Source organism: Vicugna pacos, chromosome 5 (genome assembly GCF_048564905.1).
Source record: "Vicugna pacos chromosome 5, VicPac4, whole genome shotgun sequence".
Classification (NCBI taxonomy): Eukaryota; Metazoa; Chordata; class Mammalia; order Artiodactyla; family Camelidae; genus Vicugna; species Vicugna pacos.
Window position 1 is genome coordinate 69,722,030 of NC_132991.1, and position 16,697 is coordinate 69,738,726.

At 39.2% G+C, this 16,697-nt stretch overlaps 1 protein-coding gene across 21 annotated transcripts in view; it reads right to left on the minus strand.

Annotated features, from left to right (window-relative positions):
* The window catches only part of CFLAR (CASP8 and FADD like apoptosis regulator), a 43,825-nt gene extending 33,951 nt beyond the window's left edge, over nt 1–9,874 (minus strand). For 2 of the 21 annotated variants that reach the window (XM_031678114.2, XM_072961489.1), the window contains exon 1: nt 8,227–8,420. The gene's annotated coding sequence lies outside the window, so the exon portion shown is untranslated. Of the gene's footprint in view, nt 1–1,165; nt 1,274–3,178; nt 3,246–5,685; nt 5,855–6,249; nt 6,325–6,551; nt 7,136–7,178; nt 8,183–8,226; nt 8,421–8,477; nt 8,577–9,113 lie in introns of those variants that run through there. The other 19 variants (XM_072961480.1, XM_072961481.1, XM_072961482.1 and 16 more) reach the window with 19 other exon arrangements.
* Nucleotides 9,875–16,697: the final 6,823 nt, after the last annotated feature.

A 16,697-nucleotide genomic window follows, 5' to 3' on the forward strand; every position in this document is an offset into this window, starting at 1 on the left:
TGTCTCCCACTGTGTAAAGCCTTCCTGGGAAGAGCACACCAGGACTTAATCATTAACTCCTTTGTTCCACCACTATATTAGGTACATACCTCCCTGGCACCCAGCACAGCTCCAATACATGACAGTAAAATGCAGCTAACTTGAGTCAGGCTTTTCAATCTTTCTCACAGAATGTCAACTTTGCCTCCAAACCATCTGGTATTGAAAGCACATAACGTTTCCAGTACCGTAGCCACCATCATGACTGGTTCCCGTCAGACTTAGATCATCCAAGGACAGGCATACTTAATATTCCATTCTTTGCACTGCTTTGGTCATGGCACAGCCTGAAAGCAAGGTCATGTTCACCGAGGCACAGCATGCAAGCAAATATGATTTCCTAGCAACACGATGAAACAACAGCAATGGAGAGAAGCCTGCCTTGCCAGCTGCAGAAAGCAGCATGCAAACCTGGAACTTTCAGGTGTCTGGGAATCCCCACTGAGAATCTAAAGTCCCTGAGAGTCACCCGGAAGTTTCTAAAAAGATACAGGAGAAGGGGTTAGATGATCTCGGGTAGAACAGAATATGGCCAAGTCATGGGAGTTCTGGGCATCCACTCTGAACAGAACTAGATCCAACTTCCCCCTCCTCCATTGTGTACAGGACCTGTAGTTGTGGGTAGCAATTCAAGCAGCTATTATAATGAATCTGTCTTTCCTTCTCCATCTGTAGGTACTTTAACTCCAAGATAGTGCATGAAATGCCATTTTGTGTGCCCCTCATATTCAAAATAAGGTGTTTAATAACAGACCGTCATGTGGTTCCTGATTTGTTGAGTGCTGCAGATACAGATTTGAAACTAGTCTAGAAGACCATGTACTGAGGCTGAAGCATAAATACATTCCAACTTGGGATTATTTAACGCCTATTTTTAATTTAATATTTTGTTTTTTAAATTTAATATTGAATAATTTTAATGTGTACTTTTAGCCCCTGATGCATTATGTACATTGATACATAATGTACAATGTACATTACTGATACATAATGTACCGGTGGCTAAAAGTATGCATTAAGAAATTATTTGGCTTCACAAGCAGTGCATTTCAATTATAGCAAATTGCCCACAAACAACAGGTGGTCCCAATAATAAAATGACATAAAATTAGAAGGTATGTCTTACACAGCTGTTTGATGAGGCTCAGCGCTATGATTCTCAAGGAAGCTCCTACGAATTTCAACATCACATTACCTCCAGTAACTTCCCTGGTTCACAACAGCTGCATACAGCCTACAGAAAATGAGGGGGTGAAAGAACCACAGAAAGACAAAGAGATCATCAATCATCTAATTCAGAAACATGAGCAGAGTAAAGCAAAATCCATTAATGCAGTGGCCGACTCCTTAACCAAAGTTCAGTTTTCACTAGGGCAAACTTCCACAGAGCACAACCCCTCAAGAGCATCTCCCCCTCCTCTGCCCAACACATAACCTAACTCGAGACAAGTATCTCAGTGTTCCCTGGACAGTGTTTTTCTGTTCTAACATATCTGCTCAAGCATTTGCCTCCGTTTGAAAAGCCTCTTGTCCTTTCAGTCTCTGCCTGTTGAAATTCTATCCCATCTTTCAAGGCATCTCTTCCTTAAGTCTGTCTTGATTCCTAAATCAGGTCATCTCCTGCTGTATAGCACTGTTTTTGCTTTCTTCTTGGGTACCTGTTCTATGTAGTACAGTCCTTGAAGATAGGCAAGCTGCCACTCATCTGCATTAGGCTATGATGGGTCCTGGCCAGGCCTGCCAAGCTCAACCTTCTAGAACTTGAACAGACCTACCGGTCATGATTACAAAGCTCCAGCAGGCCTGTACACATGTAATGCCTATTCATCCTTTCATAACCTACAGCAAAGCCAGATGGGGCTGGTGGCAGAGTAAGATAACCATACTTGGAACCTAGTCGTTAGATCCAGGAGACAGAGTTGATGAAAGGAAGTTTTTGCAACTCTGTGAGGTAACAATGCTGTAATTTTACCAGTGAATTACAATGTGATTTTAAGAGCTGGGTGAGGTCCAGCCAGGGCTTCCTGGTAGTAGACAGAACCCTAGCTTGAACAGACAGAACACAAAGTCTCCAGCCAAGTTCACCGGATATCCCTGGGCATTTTAGCAAAACGTAATCTCCCCCCATACCTTTAGCTAAAAATTTGTCCTTTGTGCTTATCACAAGTTCTAAAACTCAAAGATTTGTGTGTCAGAGTTTTCTTTTTGCCAGACCTCCAGACCAGTCTTTTGAGTTTAGTATGGACTCAGAAGTGCCTAAAATTTTAAGTATTGTTTTCCTCAAATACGACAGTCCTCTGACATCTTCAAAATTACTAATCCCTTGTGTGAGATGGTGTGAGTTTAATACACAATCCATCTTCCCTGTGCTATTGCTGTATTCACTCATGTTATTAAGAAAAATGCCATAGGCAAATGTGAGGCATTTGAGGCATTCATCAATTTACTGTGAGGCTTCAATTTCCTTGGGAAAAAAAAAATGAAAAGAAAAATAGCACCAGGCCAAGCTGTCTGAGTTTAAGCAAGATTCCAAATTTTAGTGCTTCAGCAAAGCCTGAATGAGTTCAGAGGCCACATCCCAATTCCAAGTAGGGCAAAGGAGGGCTGTTGCTTAGCCTCGGCTCTTTTTAGGTATCTGAACCATATGATGTCACCTTTACAGGAACTCAGTGTACATCATCATATGACACCAGCCAGGTAGACACACATTCCTTCTCCTCAAGATGTTCATCAAAGAATTCAAAAGGGGCTCAAGAAACAACCATAGCTGTCCAAGGGCATAGCTTCTTATCAGTTAGTTATGCCATGCTAAAATAAAATATTTAGCGTACAATTTCTGTAACTCATCTATACAAGACTGGCCTGAATTAAAATTTCAACCTAGCAGGTATATTTGCTCAGTTTATACAATGGGCCAGTCGGTCCTTCAGGAGATAGTCCTGTTCAAAATCAGAAGTTGTGCATAGTACTGTAGATATAAAGCTCTGAAGACTCCTTTTATATAGCATTCTTCTTCCTAGTTATACAAAGCACCACCTGCATGCTGGAGGAAAATCTGGAAAAATGGAGAAAAGTAAAGAAGAAAATAAAAATCCCCTGTTTGGCTTCAGCCCCATCACTATCTCTGGCATCTGTTTACCTGATCCCCAGCTTCTGTCCTCCTGCCAGTTTCCTCTTTCCAAGTTCCATAACATTTCTGGTGACAACTGAGGTTAAAGGAATAGACTCAGTAAATGCAGGTACTCAATAAATGCTGAATGAAGAGATTCATTCATTTATTATTTTTATTCAGCTCTGAATCAAGCTTTTTGGTAATTCTTGCAGGGAATTTGGTTCATTCACCAGATAGTATTCAAGCAAGATTTGTCACAAGCCTACTCTAAAACAAAAACCTACTGACTTTAAAAACTACTTTTGTGAAGTAAACCAGAAAGAGAAAGAAAAATACCATAAGATATCACTTATATGTGGAATCTAAAAAAAAAGACACAAGTGAACTTATCTACAAAACAGAAACAGGACTCACAGGCATAGAAAACAAACTGGTGGGTGGAAGGCTGTGGAAAGGGATAAACTGGGAGTTCAAGACTTGCAGATATTAACCACTGTATATAAAATAGATACACAATAAGTTTATACTGTATAACACAGGGAACTATATTCAATATCTCGTAATAACCTTTAATGAAAAAGAATATGAAAACAAACATATGTATGCACAAGTATGACTGAAACATTATGCTGTACACCAGAAATTGACATAGTATTGTAAACTGACTATACTTCAATTTAAAAAAAAATCTAAAAAAAATTAATAAAGTGAGGGGAAAGAAAAAAACTCCTTTTTAAAGCTTCAAGTAAAGTCTCAAGAAAAAAAAAGGATATGCAAGTCAAAGGGAAGATTCAAAGGAAGTTCAAGAAAAAAAAAACTCAAGAATTTCACAAGTAAAGAAAAAGGAACCCTCCTACAGTTTTGATGGGAATGTAAGTTGGTGCAGCCACTATGGAAAACAGTATGGAGGTTTCTTAAAAAAATAAAAATAGATTTACCATATGATCCAGCAATCCCACTCCTGGGCATATATCTGGATAAAACTATAATTTGAAAAGACACATGCACCCCAATGTTCACAGGGGCACTATTTACAATAGCCAAGACATGGAAACAACCTAAATGTCCATTGACAGATGAACGGATAAAGAAGGGGTGTGTGTGTGTGTGTGTGTGTGTGTGTGTGTGTGTGTGTGTGTACAATGGAATATTACTCAGCCATAAAAAAGAAATAATGCCATTTGCAGCAACATGGATGGATCTAGAGATTATCATATTAAGTGAAGTAAGTTAGACAGAGACAGACAAATATCATATGTCATTTATATGAGGAATCTTAAAAAAATACAAATTTTATTTACAAACCAGAAATAGATTCACAGACATAGAAAGCAAACTGTGGTTACCAGTGGGTAAAGTGGGGGTGGAGGGACCGTTTACAAGTTTGGGATTAACAGATATACATCACTATATATAAAATGAACAAAAAGGACCTACTATATAGCACAGTGAACGATAGTCAATTTCTTATAATAAGCTGTAATGGAAAAGAATCTGTATTCTAAGGTGTAATGGTAAAGAATATGTATATGTATAACTGAATTGCTTTGCTGTACCTGAAACTAACGTTGTAAATTGACTACATTTCAATAAAAAATTTTTTTAAATTTCACAAGTAGAAAAAAAATCTGCAGTTCCCATTTCTAAAATCAGTTGACAGTACTGAATTACCAAAGATGACAATCCAATCTCTAGAATAAGAGGAAAATAATGAAGAAGCTATATTTTGCACAAAAATTTAAATGGCCAAATAAAGACAAAGTGGCTGAAAGTGGAAGCCACTGGAGAAACAAAAATGCAGAACTAAATGTGGAAAAGGAAGCAGTTTTATCTGGAAAGAAAAGATTCAAGAATATATATTCATTCATTCATTCATTCATTCATTCATATGTGCATGGGGTCAAAGAAGAAATTATTTCTCTAAACCCAGAATTGAGGAGGAAGAAAAAACATCCAGGGCACCTGAACAAGTAGATCAATGAAATCTAAACTGTGGATATATACATTCTCAAAAACAAGAAAAGTACTTATGAGAAGAAAAACAAGTATTTTATTAGAAGCTGATGCCAGAGGTAAGTGAAAGGACAGATGAGAAAAGCAGAGATATTAATAGGAAAAAAAAGTTCTGAAATACAGAAGAAACAGCATCATATAAGAAGAAAAAAAGAGCAGAATACATATTTTTAAAAGCACTTAATAGACTCTGAGTACATAAATGTCTAGAAAAGACAGTAAATTGCAACCTTTGGTTATCTTCGGGAATAGACTCCTGCAGGCTTTCTCTATTTACTTTGCATGTATTTTAACCCGAATAATTATAATACAACTTGGCTGAAAAGTTTTTAAGAGAAAAAGTATTACAATACAGAGTATTCAGTGCAATCCTATGATAAGTGCAAAGACAGCCCCATAATATATAGGAAAGTACAGAGGAAGGGAACCCATGGGGGTGGGTTGTTAAATCTTTCTAGAGGAGGTAACAGGTGCTGAATATAAAGAAAATAGGGCATTACAATAATAATAGCGTGTCTTACCTTCACTGATTTACAGTAAGTAAAGCAAAAACATATATCTGTTTCCCAATCTGGCCCAACCGGCTTCCTCTCATTCTATGGTGTCGTTGGCCCGTTTCTAGGCTACCTGGAATCCATGTTACCTTTGCAGGTAATTTTGCTCGGTCTCCCCCAACCACTCTGTGAGCTTCTGGGGGAAAAAATCAAATTCAGATCCATTTCTACTTTCCCAGAACTCTGCCTGGCCCTGAAGAGCCCCATATATGTTTATACTGAATTATCCTGAATTAAAGGAAAGGAGGCATTTCAATCCATAAACACGAGTTTAATGAGCCTTTGGGGCCCTGCAAGGAAGAAACAATCAAACGGAATCCATTCCTGAAGTAAAAAGGGACAGACACGCCTGGCGACTTGGAATGCGGTGGGCGAGTGCCAAGGAGACTCAAAGAAGGGCTGAAAGCAGGAGGGTCAATCCTTTTCTGCCGGGATCAGCGGAAGTGCCCCGACGTCCCCGGCGCCGAGGGCGACGCCAGCACGGGGGCGCAGGTCATAAGAGGGAGCAGGTAGGGCTCTCGGTCTACTCACGCCCGGGCAGCCGCCAGCTCTTCCTGCTGGATCTCGGCCGGGAACGCCGCCCAGCCTTGCTGGACACGGCTGGACCTGACGCAGCGGAAAACCAGAGCTGGAACTACTCCGGACCGAACAAGGAACTGGAGGAGAACATCGGACGCATCACGAAGCAGCTTCCAAGGCAAGCAGGCTGGAAACCTCTGTGCGCTTCCGTCCTGCCAGGGGCGTGCAGCCCAAACCGAACTTCGTGCTCCAGAAGCCTCAGCCCCTACAACTTCACAGAGGCACATGCGTGTCTCTTCAGATAGTAAACTCACCCTCGTTGGGGCAAACAGCCCACATGGCGCTGGGTGGCAGTTACGTGCGGCAGGCCTGGACCCCATGGGCGTGGCCGCTGAGTACATTTGCTCCACTGAAAGCCGGACTGTGGACCCTCGGGCGCCGCAGAGACCAAACCTACTTCCGCTTCAGCTGCCAATAGGCCCCCTGACACAGCTCAAAAAACTGCCCGCGACTACCCTCCCACCACCCCAGTAGCGCAAGACTCCCAGGGGTAGGGGGCAGGGGGCAAGGACACCCAGCCCCTGCGGACCTGGAGCCGGATTCACCGACGAAAGCTGGAAGCGCTTTAGTCAGTTACAAATGTAAACCATGAAGTCGTTAGGAAAAACCATTTTAATCAGGACATCCAACCCAGAAGCTACAAGTAAAACTAGTGTTATTTTTTAAAATGCAGCTTATGTATGACAAACACATTCGAAAATCCCTTTCAAACCCGTCTTTTTTTTTTTTTTAATTTTGGAGTTGGGCCAGGTTTTTTTGTTTTTTGTTTTTTGTTTTTTGTTTTTTTGCTTCTCCCAGTGAAACTTTTTAAAAATTATTTAGGGGAATCACCAGAGGAAAATTACCAAAAATTTCCGTTTCTCTTATCTGAAATCTCTTACCTAAAGCAGGTCAAGCCCACCGTAGCCCGGTCTTAGTTTTAGATTATCATAGTTTGTCGGTAGCTAACAGGCTCCCTCCCCATTGGCACCTCCTCGCCTTTTGTAAACAAATTTCAACTGTCAACAACTGAAAACACCTCAGAGAGCTTTTACGTCCTTGAACTTCCTGTTATCCTGAGCCAAAAACTTCTTTTGAATTTCAATGGCCTTTGTTCTATTGCATTACACTCTCAATATTTGAAAAGAACATACCCTGCCCACCAAAGACCACCGAGCAAGAATGTAAAATAATTTTACTTTCCCCAGTCCCTTTGAAGGGGAAAAGGAATAGAAGGGGAACAAGTTTATTTCACGACTTTACAAAAATCATTCCAAACTTTCCCAAGGTAAGCTCTCCTTGCAATTTGTCAAAATACACGTTACCCTGCTTTAAGAAATAGCGCCCGAACCTACTTCAACAGCGTATTGCAAGAGAGTAAAAATTCCTGCCTGGCCGGTTGCTTCCGCCAAGACACAGACTACTGCACACGAAGTTCTCATCAACTTTGCAAAGGAAGACTGCCAAATCTTTTGAACAGGTCAACCCCGGAATTGAGCAACTCTCAGGATATTCTTAAGCAAAGTTTACAGGACGCTGGGGACTTGCCACCAAAGCTTGCGGCCCTCTTTCAGTCCTCTCTCTGGGGCTTCAGTATTGGGGACCAGTTACTGTGGCTCTAGGCGATCCTGCGCAGGGGCCGCACCTGGGATCCCGTAAGAGTAAAGCTAACCCCCCCGAGAATCCGGGGCGGAGGCGAGCGGGGGCGGGGGCACTACCCCCCCCCCCACCCTGGGGCCCGGGAGCAAACCGCAGATAAGAGATCTATAGGACTGAGTCACCAGCCAGAAGGCCCACCCCTCCCCTGGCCCCCGGTGGGCATCCCCCGCCCGGGCTGCGGGAAGAGTCCAGGAACCGCGGCGAGGAACGCGAGAGGCAGCGTGCAGGGCCTGGCGTCTGGCTGGGGTCTGGGGAGGGTGAGGAGCTGCGGGACCCAGCGCGGGCACGTACCGTCCTGCCCGCGGCGAGAGACTCTCCTCTGGCTGCGACCCGTCAGACTTCACTCCCCTGGACGCCTGAAAATGCAGGCAAGATGGAGGCAAAGAAACCGAAAGTCTGAAAGCGGACGTGGCTTTCCTGCCCAGCCCCGAATCCGGTCGCCTTGCTTATCCTGGACTTCTCTCTCATCCCACAAAAACTTTCATCCTACAGAAGTTTGATGGTCTGACATTCACTGTTTTAGACCCAGAAACCCCACTCACCACTCACCCCAATGAGTCCCTCTGAGTTGAAACACTCGTCTGTGCTACAGCCCGCCTGCCCGCTGTTTCCTGTTTATATGACTGATAGAACTTCTGGATTGGATAGTGGTTTAAAGTACGCAGCTCGATGAGCAAGCACCCCCTAGGCTTTTCACAATGTGAGGGAAAAACAGTAAGTAGCAAATGTAAAAGTGCTTTATGCTTTATTCCTCAGTTTCTTGTGACTTTTTAAAATTTCTTAACTTTTCTTGAAATATATTTAAACTTACAAGAAAGCTGCAAAAATAATACCAAGAGAAGTTGACCACCGGCCTGACAGCATGGGGAGCTCTGCTGACGCACTTCCCAGTGAAACTGATGAAAATTGTTTTAAGACAAGAAAACAATAACAATTTAAAGCCTAAGGAATTAGTCCTAAGAGAAAAGAGCAAATAAAGAAGTATCTATTCTAGGAAAAAATGGTAAGAAATGCAGGAATCTGTGGTGTTTCAACAAAGATCTCTTCTTCCTGTGCCTTCCTAGTTCTGCAAAGCAGAGACCCCACTCTGCCTTGAAACAGGAAACACTCGGCCTCCTCTCCCCAGGCTCCCAGAGGGAGGGGCAGATGTCACCAGTTCTCACTCTGCCTGTTATTACCTGATACTGAGGCTAAGTCCTGGGTGAAGTGGCTGACAGATGGAGGATTCTTTCTTTCAAACAGCTCCCCTCATGGAACAGAGGCTCTTCCTTGGGCTGGTGAGCTGACAATACTGGGGTCCTAATTACCCTTACCCCTGCTCCTGAAGCAGTGGTTCTGTGAAGGAAAAGCTGGGCTGGTCTAACAAGATAACTCACAGGTCTAGGAATGTGAAGGAGAGGCTGGGCTGGGCTAACAAGATAACTCACAAGTCTAAGTATTGGAATACTGATCTGAGTTCTGCTAGACTAACTTGTAAATCTAGGTTAATTAGTGTTGGTTTGCTGTTCATGTTTTTTTGCTAGCCAGCTGGGTTTTCAAAGATACATATCTGGCTTTGGAATGTTGGTTTGCTGCCCCCCCACCTCTACTTTTGTGATGATAATGCTGCTAAAGCTGTTCCATGCCTATTGGCCTAATACCCCAAGCTTGTACTTTACCCTATAAAACTTCATGCGCACATCTTGGAGGTGCTCAGAGCTTCGGAGCAGAAGCCCCTCTGAGCCCATCGGCGTAATACATCTGAGTACTCCAACCCTCCGAGTGGTGCTTGTTTCTTGACTGGCCTGTCATTTCTGTAACAGTTCAAGCCAGAAGAGAAGCGCCAAGAGGACCTCAGATTGCTACCTCATCCTGACCTAGAATTCAGCCCCAGAAAAGGGATAGGACCCTGAGAGAAGCTTGCCATTGCTCCACCTCCTGCTCCAAAGCCTTGACTCAGTGATTGTGCCTGAGTCCTTCCATAAAACAGATAGCTCTTAATCTCTTCCAAAAAAACTGATTTCATTTGCAACAGAACATGGAGAAATTCAAGACAAAGGATGCTCTCAAAAATCTGGAGGTTATAGTGATAGGCAATTGAGAGATTCAAGATAGGGGTTAAATCGTAAGCTGGCTGGTTTGCAGAAGAGAATCACAGATCGAGACAGCTCTGGGGAAGCCCCCCGGGGTAAGACAAATATTAAACCTTGACCTCATAAACTATTGCTTCAAAGGGGCCAGAATTTGATTGGATTTATTTGAAAAACAATATACCCCCCAGAGCATTCTTGTAAATAACACACCAATCAGCCAGCAAACTGGTGGAATTTAACAGATGGGTGTGGTCAGAGAAGAGGAAGAGAGCCCTACCCAAATTACTATAATGCCAGGATAACAAGTCAGAAGGGTTTGACAACATTTAAGGGGTGGAACTTGTGGAGGGGGCTTGATAAACTTCACTAAAGTAATCCAGCCAGCCACTAAATAAATAAACAAGCAAATAACAATAACAAAGTTGGGGTGATAGTAAGTGGGGAGGAGACACTTATGTGGAGTTGCTACAATATATTATCAAAAATGTCTGTTTTCCAACAAAAAATTATGAAGCATGCAAAGAGACAGGAAAGTATGACCCATACATTGGAAAAATAGCAGACAACAGAAACTGTCTCTAAGAGCAACCGGATATTTGGGTTTAGCAGGAAAAAAAAATTCAAAGTAGCCACTAAAAGCATATTCACAGAACTAAAGAAAAGCTTGATTAAAGTACAACAATGTCGTATCATATAGAAAATATCAATAAAAAGATCTTTAGCCCCTAGAGCAGGGATGTGACTCAGAAATTATAAAAATGAACCAAATAGAAATTCTGGAGTTAAAGTACAATAACTGAAATAACTTCATTGGGGGTTAACAGGAGGCTTGAACTGGCAGAAGAAAGAATAAGCTAACTTGAAGATAGATGGGTAGGGATTATGCAAGCCAGAGAATAGAGAAAAATGTAAAGAGCTTCAGAGAAGTGTAGGATATCATTAAGCACATCAGCATGTGCATATTAGGAATACCAGAAGGAGAGGAGGGTGAAGGAGGAGCAGAAAAAATATTCAAAGAAATAATGGCTAAAAACTTTCCAAATTTATTGAAAAGCTATTACCTATGCATCCAGGAAGCTCAACAAACTCCAAGTAGGATAAATGCAAAGAGATCTACAGACACAACAGAGCAAAATGCTGAAAGTCAAAGACAAGAAAGAAAGCTTGAAAACAGCAAGAGAAAAATGACTCATTACTTATAAGTAACTAGCAGTAAGATTAATAGCTGCCTTCCCAGCAAACACAAGAAAGACCAAGAGGCAATGAGATAACATCTTTAATAAAGTACTTGAAGAAAAAAACTTTCAACCAAGAATCCTATGTCCAGCAAAACAATCTTGTGAAAATAAGATTGGAGAAATAAGGGGAAATACTTTCCCAAATAAACAAAAACTAAATTTGTGGTAGCAAATCTGCCTTATAAGAAATACTGAAGGAAGTTCCTCTGACTAAAAGCAAATAACCCTAGACAGCAATTCAAATTCATAATCCCCCCCACAAAAAACCTACAAAAAGTAATTATATAATTGTAAAAGACAGTATAAATAAATATTTTTCCTACTCTTAACTGATTTAAAAAGCAATTGTATAGAATAACATAATGGATTGCTGTGCCTGTAATGTATAGAAATTAATATATGTGAAATGTTTTTGCTAATAACACAAAGAAGGTGGGTGGGAACAAAGCTGTATTGGAATAAGGAAATGACTACAGATGGTAAAGTAATAATAATAACAGTGTATTGTTGGGTGTGTAACATTAACTGATGTAATATGTATAACAAAATACCACAAAGGGTGGGGCTGGGGGAGAAGTAGAGGTATATAGGAGCATTTCTGTATAGAACTGGAGCTAGCTGACATAAATCCAAAACTGCTTCTGATAAGATGTATACAGAAAACCTTAGAGCACTAAACAATAAGTCAAAAATATATAGTGAAAAATCATTAAAAAATTAAGATGCTTCATTAGAAAATATTCCCCTAATGCAAAAGAAAGCAATAAAGAAGAAATAGAGGAACAAAAAGACAAATAGAAAACAAAACGTAAAATGACACATGCAAATCCAACTATATCAATAATAACATTAAATTAAAATGGATTGAATGATCCAATCAAAATGAAAGTTTGTTTGACTGGATTAAAAAAAACCCTAAAAATCAACAATCCAACTGTAATTGTCTATAGGAGACACATTTTAGATTCACAGATACAGACTGAAAGTGAAAATATGGGAAGAGATATCATGTAAATAGCAACTGCAAGAAAGCTGTAATGGCTGTATTGACATCAGACAACATAGACTTTAAAACCAAAAATCGTTACTAGGGACAAAGAAGGATATCTTGTAAGAAAAAAAATGTCAATCCATCAGATATAATCATAAATAAATATGCCTAATAACAAAGAACCAAAATACATAAAGCAAAGTTGAAAGATATAAATAAGAAATGGATGATGTAAAAATAATAGTTGGAAATTTTGATGGTCCACTTTCAATAATGGATAGAACAACTAGACAGACAATAAGGAAACTGAAGTCTTGAGCAACACTTTAAACCAACTAGACCTAACTGACAGCTGTAGAACACTTCACTCAACAACAGAATCAATATACCTGAATATATATTTAAGTGCACATGGAACATTCTCCAGGACATACCATCTGCTAGGCTATAAAACAACCTCAATAAATTTAAAGGGATAGAAATAATATAAAGTATCTTTTCTGACCACAGTAAAATGAAATTAGAAAAAGCTGATAACAGGGAAAATTGGTAAAACTTACAAATACATGACAAACAAATAACACACTCCTAAATAACCAGTGAGTCAAAAAAGAAATCAAAAGGAAAATCTGAAAATATTTGGAGATAAATGAAAATCACAACATACCAAAACTTATGAAATGCAGCTAAAGCTGTGCTTAGAGAGAAATGTATAACTTTAAATGCCTATATTAAGCAAAAAGAAAGATCTCAAATCAATAACCTAACCTTCTACCTTAAAACACTGTTAAAAAGAGTAGACTCATCCTAAAGCAGCCAAAGGAAGGAAATAAAAAAATATTAAAGTGGAAACAAATAAAATACAGAATAGAAAAACAATAGAGAAAATCAATTAAACCAAAAGCTAATTTTTTAAAAAGGGGAACAAAACTGCAAAACTTTTGCTACACTGACCAAGAGAAAAAGAAGATTTGAATCATAAATGAAAGAGGACACATTACCACTGACCCCACAGAAATAAAAGGTGTTACAAAGGAACACTGAATAATTGACAACAAATTAGGTAGCCTAGATGGACAAATCCCTAGAAAGACACAAACTATCAAAACTGATTCAAGAAGAAACAGACAATCTAAGTAGACATATACTTATACATGACATAACATTGACGGACCTTGAAAATATTCTGCTAATGGCGCGCGCACACACACACACACACACACACACACACACACACACACACACACACACACACACACACACACACAGTGTTTGTATAAACTTGTACAATCAAAAAGAAAAGTATTTAGTAGAAATGTTGTGGGAAAATATATAGACAGTTCGCAGAAGAGGAAATATAAATGGCTTAAAAACATTTGATATAACCACTCCTTTCTCCCTCCTACACCAGCATAGACACTTCCCCCAACCTGCCCCAGCTCTTATACTTCATATCAGACAGCCACTCTGCTTCCGTGCCTACTTTGCCCTGCCCCACATAGTGGCTTTAGGGCTGGATTATAAAGAGGGAAGAAGGGAAGGAAAGATGTAACACATTTTTTAAAATCATGAATGAACGCCGAATTTAACTAAGTGCTTTTCCTGCATCTTAGCAATCCCTCTCCAGAGACAAGTTTTCACTTCTTTTAGATGATTATTTTATTTGCGTTTCTAAATGACATGCTTATATTGTTTCTTCTTGATTTTTTTTTAGGTTTGAGTATTTCCTATAGACTTTGTATTATACAAGATAAGACTATAGCTCTCTTTTTCCATAAACTCCGCTTGATGTTCACTCCAAACTTTTTTTCTTTTTGAAAGCCGTATTTTTAATGTCATTTGTCCTTTTGTCCTTAAAACAACACTTGTCCAAAGAAGAAACAATCGCCACACTTCATACTTTTGTTAAATCAGTGATATATATCTTAAAAAAAAAAAAGTTTTAAAATCATCTTTTTAACATAGAGGAAAAGAAAATCCTAACATTTTATGTTACTTGGCTTCTTTTTCCTTTTCTTTTTTTTTCTTTATTTTTATTGACATATAGTTGATTTACAATGTTGTGTTAGTTTCAGGTGTACAGCAAAGTGATTCAGTTATACAAATACATATACATTCTTTTTCAGATTCTTTTGAATCTTAATTCAAAGAATTATCTGAATAATGATACATTGTTACAAGATATTGAATTGTAGTTCCCTGTGCTGCAGAGGAGGTCCATGTTGTATATCTATTTTATATATAGTAATGAGTATACGTTAATCCCAAACTCCTAATTTATTCCCCCTGCCACCCCTTTCTCCTTTGGTAAGTATAGTTTGTCTTCTATGTCTTTGAGTCTATTTCTGGTTTGTGAATAAGTTGATTTGTATCTTTATTTTTTTGGATTCCACATATAAGTGATATCATATGATATTTGTCTTTGTCTGACTTACTTCACTTAATATGATAATCTCTAGGTCTATTCATGTTGCTGGCATATGGTATTATTTCATTCTTTTTTATGGTTGAGTGATATTCCATTGTGTATATATACCAGACCTTCTTTATCCATTTATTTGTCAATGGACATTTAGATTGCTTCCATGTCTTGGCTATTGTAAATAGTGCTAGTCTGAACATTGGAGTGCATGTATCTTTTCAAATTACAGTTTTATCCAGATATATGCCCTGGAGTAGGATTGCTGGATCATACGGTAAGTCTATTTTTTAGATTTTTTAAGGAAACTTCATAGTGTTTTCCATAATAGCTAGATCCAACCACATTCTCACCAACAGTGTAGAAGGGTTCCCTTTTCTCCATGTTATCTCTAGCATTTGTCATTTTTGGACTGTTTAATGATGGCCGTTCTGATTGGTGTGAGGTGAACTTTTTTGTAATTTTGATTTGCATTTCTCTAAAAGTTAGTGACATTGAGCATCTTTTCATGTGCCTGTTGGCCATCTCTATGTCTTCTATGGAGAATTTTGGGGGGGGGTTGTTTGGGTTGTTTTGATTGGGTTTTTTGTTTGTTTGTTTGTTTGTTTGTTTCAATTGGGGTGTTTTAATATTTAGCTGTATTAATTTGTTTGTTTGGAAATTAGTCCATTGTCAGTCTCATCGTATTCTCTTCCATTCAGTAAGTTAGCTTTTTGTTTTGTTTATGGTTTCCTTTGCTGTGCAAAAGCTTATAAGTTTAATTAGGTCCTACTCGCTTATTTTTGCTTTTATTTTCATTACTCTAGGATTGAAAAAATATTGCTGCAATTTATGTCAAAAATGTTCTGCCTGTGTTTTCCTCTAGGAGTTTAAGAGTATTTGGTCTTACATTTAAGTTTTTAATCCATTTTGAGTTTATTTTTGTATATAGTGTTAAATAATGTTCTAATTTCATTCTTTTACATGTAGCTGTCCAGTTTTCCCAGCACAACTTATTGAAGAGACTGTGTTTTCTCCATTGTATATCTTACCTTCTTTGTTGTAGACTAATTGACCTTAGGTGCATGGGTTTATTTCTGGGATTTCTAGCCTGTTCCATTCATCTGTGTGTCTATTTTTGAACCAGTGTCATACTGCTTTGATTACTGTAGCTTTGTAGTATAGTATGAAGTCAGGGACCATGATTCCCTCAACTCCATTCTTCTTTCTCAGGATAGTTTTGGCTATTCACACTCCAACCTTTCTAATGTCACCATATTCCCAAGATGATTATATTTTGATTTTTATTAGATCAATTTTAGTACTTATGCTATTATAATCATGCAAATGATAGTCACAGCCTTCAGACTTGGACTGGGACTTACACTACTGGCTTTCCTGGGTCTCTAGCTGGCAGATTGTGGGATTTAGCCTCCATACACAAATGAGCCATCCTCTCATAACTAACCTTTTTCTTGATATCTCTTTATATCTCTTCCTTGGTTCTATTTCTCTGAAGAACCCTGACTAACATAAGAAGAGTGTAGCATCTTTTCTTTGATTTCAGTATTCTGAAATTTCACAGTATATGCTGTACATCCACAATTTGCATTCCCTGTACTGGGCTTTCAGAGTCTTCAGTTTGGAAATATAGCCATCAGTTCCAGGAGACTTTCTTTAAGTATATAGTTGGTGATTTGTCCCACCTATTTTCTCTATTTGTCTGTCTTTCTTCCTTTCTTCCTATATTGGCCCTCCTTAACTTGCTCTGTATTTTTTTCTCCTATTTTCTCCCTTTTTCTTTTTCTTTGTCTTTCATCTCTACTTCTTGAGACATTTCCTGTATTTCCCAACCCTTTTAATGAGGTTTTCTTTTCTTTTCTTTTTTGCGTGTTTTTGTTTTTGTGGAGGAGGTAATTAGATTTGTTTATTTATTTTTAGAAGAAGTACTGGGGATTGAACCCAAGACCTTGTGCATGCTAAGCAGCTGCTCTACCACTGGGGCTATACCCTCCACCTCTCTTCTTTTTTTAATCCCAGAGCTAAGAATTATAATGAAGCTA